Source organism: Hakea prostrata, unplaced genomic scaffold, assembly GCF_041222555.1.
Source record: "Hakea prostrata isolate BN-2017 unplaced genomic scaffold, UWA_Hpros_2 contig_109, whole genome shotgun sequence".
NCBI lineage: Eukaryota > Viridiplantae > Streptophyta > Magnoliopsida > Proteales > Proteaceae > Hakea > Hakea prostrata.
In genome coordinates, this window is record NW_028291228.1 from 161,714 (window position 1) to 166,140 (window position 4,427).

Genomic DNA, 4,427 nt, shown 5'->3' on the forward strand with positions numbered 1-4,427 from the left:
AATTTTTCATGTGAGGTGATGGTTAGAATATTAGCGGAGACACTTTATATATTTTGGTGAAGAATCTAGTTCTATCTTTCACCCAAAAAAAAAATCTAGTTTTATCTGTTTCAGTATTTGCAATTCAACTTGACAGTGGTTGGTAAAAGATTGACGTATGCCACTGAGACTCAATATGTATTAGGAATTTAGGAGAATCTTGTGAGTGCAAGTGGCAAAGATTTGTAGATGTTCTGTGAATAACAACGTTATTTATGTTGAGAATTTGTTGAAGAAGATTATATGAATGCTTGTAAGACTGCTATAGTCACGAGTTTGATGGAGCTGAAATGTACCAAAGGCATTTTCTTTAAGGTATTTAGACATTGGATTTGTGCATCATGGGTTTCGAGTGTATCTTCACTTTCAAGCCTTTAAGTTACACCCTAGAAATGTTATTTCCGGTGTCATTTGGTATTTATGACGTCCACCCATTAATATAAAATTCATCCGAATATCCGTAGATGTGATTTACAATCACAAGACAAGTTACATACCACAATGCATAATAATCCACACAACGTTATCAATGAGAAAAAGGAAATAATGTCCAATAAATAAGTATCAGAGAACGAATTAATGTAACAACTATCTCAAAAGGAAAATGGAAGGGAAACGAAGTTCAATTACATCCTTCAATAAACCTAATGAAATGATGTACTTCCCAGTTCATAACTTCTAAGTTTCTATAGAAACAATCCTCTTATTAGAAGGGTTGAGTGCCATAGGAGGACCCTAGACTTGCACATGTCCTATCCTGTGGCTCATAGTCTTCCATAGCTGGAACCTCGTACGTCTTCATCCGTGTCGAGTATTTCTGAATGGCTTACCCATCCTATCTTATAGCAAAGTCGAAAATATGTTTCCATAAGGAGTGAATTCCAAAGAACTTAGTGAGATCAACAATACTCACTCACATAACCATAATATCAATGTCAAGTGTAAGTATGCAATGCAATGCAATATGGGATGCTTCTAAGATCTAGTCGTACTGATCTCTATCTAGGCAGACACGCATTAAGGAAGCCACTAGTCCCCTTTGGGAAGTCTCACACAAACCTCTCACATCTCCAACAAATCTTGGGCATCATGAATGAGTTATAGGGATATCAGTCCTCATCATGTTCATGGTTAGCGTATAGGGCCACACTCTCTCACTATGACCATTGATATGAGACTAGCGCGTGCTAGGAAAACACCTAGCCCAATGCAAGATGATGATCATCTACATTAACATGCTAACCAAGGTTCAAATACCTTCCCTATAGCCTATCAACTTGGTCTAGTATCCTTCTAAGTCTATGGATTTTTGCATCTATGGCCTACCAACTTGGATACACACCTATAACCCTATGGCCATTCACACATAATAGGGTGGACGCTCTCATGTCCCATCACAGATCCAACCGATCTTGGGCGCCCACGAGCCCTACACCTACCATATGCAACCCTACCATGAATGACATAGTAGTATAATTGTGTCTCCTCATGGATAATGATGTGCAACCCTACCAATCTTGTGATTTGTATGGAATCATGATGTGATGTGATTGCCTAGGTTGTGGTTGTGGAATGGGGAATGCCCTTTTGGCACTTCTGTTATTGAACACCAGTGGAGGTGGTATGGGACAATTTCTTATAGTGCCCCTTGGCGCTTTCCTTAACTACTAGTTGACATACTTAGGATTGGTCTAAAAGTGTTTGGCTAGGGAAACCCTATCATATTTGACCCTATCGGAAGAGGAATTGAGACCGAATGACCCGTGGCAGCAATGGGGATTTATGGGCGCTCAAGATCGGTAATCAACTTGTGAGAGGACATAAATCACATTGTGGGGGCCATTCATTGGTAGGATTGCGTGTAATAGACTTGGGCTTGTGGGCGTTCAAGAGCGCGGGAAGCATGAGAGGACACGAGAGCTTCCCGTTTATTATGTGTGGATGACCAATAGGGTTAAGAGTCTACGTAGCTAGGAAGGAGACGGTGACTCTAGGGGGAAAGGTACCAAAAAGGATCACGGGAAGTGAGGAATGGACGTATATAACCCTTAAAGTAGATGTGACTCAGTAGATGACTTGTATTAGGCTAAGTTTCACCCTGGCACTCGCCAATACGCATACCAATGGTGGTGAGCGATAGTGTTGACCTAAACCCCAGCTATGGAATATCCGGGAAGGATGCCTTGACCCAATTACCATGGAGAACCCAAAAGACCAGGAAGGTTGAGGGAGAGTGATTTGAGACCTGCCCAAAGGTGTCACATCCACCCAACCGGTACCCTACCAGGCATATCCGGGTATGTGATCCACAGCCCCAAGAATCAAGTATCGAGGAACCATGCCTCCCACATACACGATAACATAATCATGAATAGAAATATAATCAAAGTCATAGCATATAAACAACGAAATCACGATAAGGATAAGAAACAATATAATCAGAGCGCGGAAATAAAAGATACCAATGTATATAATCCAAAAGGAAGAGAGTGAGCGGAAATCACTCCCTCAGGAGCAGCGAAAAGTAGATCAAATCATAGTTAAGGTTACAAATCCAAGTCTTAAAAGGAATAATAACGAGATGAATATCTAAACAATTGTTTCCTCAGTCTTATACAAAATGTCTTCATAGGTGTAAACATAAGAGACTAGGCACGGCCGCTCCCACGCTAAGGTCGAACTAATCCTAGAACGTAGCTTAATCACCCGTGGGATCCTCATAGTAATCTTCGTAGTAGCCAACACTCGGAGGGCAGTATGCTTCATCGGGAGTCTCCTCATAGCAGGGGCCATCAAGTTCTTCAATACCTGTAGGATAGTCTAACAAACATTGCACAAAAGGAGTGAGTTCAAAAGAACTCAACAATGCAAGTTATTCCATAATAACACAGATACATAATACCAAACATAACATGATGCAAGATGATATGAAACAGATGATGCAAATATGATTCTAACTCTATGTATACTAGTCTCTATGGTAGACTTGCTTTAAGTAATAGCACCATACTTTTCTTGGGTAGGTCCAGTCACTCGGCTCCGGTAGGCTGTGGGTCCTGCATCCCTCGGGACAATCCATGGCTGGGGTTTAAGTCACCGCTCCCTCACATAACCATTTGGTACAAGTATTGGCACCTGTCACAGTAAAGCCTAACCCAATGCAAATCATCTACTCAGTCGTAACAAGTCAGATCTGGATACTTCCATTCCTTGCCCCTGGCGATCCTTTTCAGTATCCTTCACATTAGAGTCAGCATAGTCCCTGACTACGGACTCATCAACCTTATTGGTCATTCACAAATAGTAGACGGGAAGCTCTCACGTCCTCTCACAGATTGGTTACCGGTGTTGAGCGCCCGTGAGCCCAAGTCTAGCTATTTGCAACCCTACCAATAAATGGCCTCTAACGAGTATCCGCAATGTGATTTATGTCCTCTCACGGGTTGGTTACCGGTCTTGAGCGCCCACCAAACCACATTACTACCACGGGTCGTTTAGTCTCAATGCCCTTTAGATTCGGGTCTGATACAACAGGGACATCCTAGCCAACACCACTAAACAAGTCCTATATATAACATCCAATAATCCGGGAACGCGTCAATGGGCATCTTCGGAAACATCCCATACTATTCCCTCCGATGTCCAAGGACATAAATGTCGAAAGGACATTCCCCAATCCCAAATCATACTTATCCAATCACATTCTCAATTTCATCATGTCATACATAAATGATACTTCATCATATTGAAAGATAAGTCATAACATCACATGATCAAGCATATATATAATTGACAAGAATGAATAGTCATGATAACCAAAGAGTATATAAACATGGTACTACTGTCTTAAAGTACATACAACAATCATATGATGTTCAAATACAACAAAGAAGATCAATCTACTAAGTTGCCAACATCAATGTAAGATTCACATAGTCTATGTAATATGGTGATAACCGTCCTTACCTTGAGTCGAGATGAAGAAAATCCAATGATCAAAAGAGAATGGTCCAAACATAGTACTTAGACCCTAGACAAACATAGATGAAAGATTAGAAAAGAAATCGGGAAAATCGGAGGTCGAACAGATCAAATCGGACAAATACACAATGCAACAATCCTTTGGCTGATTGGCTTGGTCGAATGACCCAGTCGACCAAGCAGTCGACCAAGTGAACAATACGGGGCTGAATAGTGAATTTTGGTCCGAAACCTATCTTCCGGAGCTCGAATCACTCCGAAATTTGGAGGGATTGTTAGGAATAGTAGAAGAACACTATCTAGCAAGTAATTAACATAAATCAATGGTCTAATTAGGAATCCCCAATTTGAAACCCTAGGTTTTATATGCTAGAATCATAGTTTTCAATGAAATCAAATGCAATTGC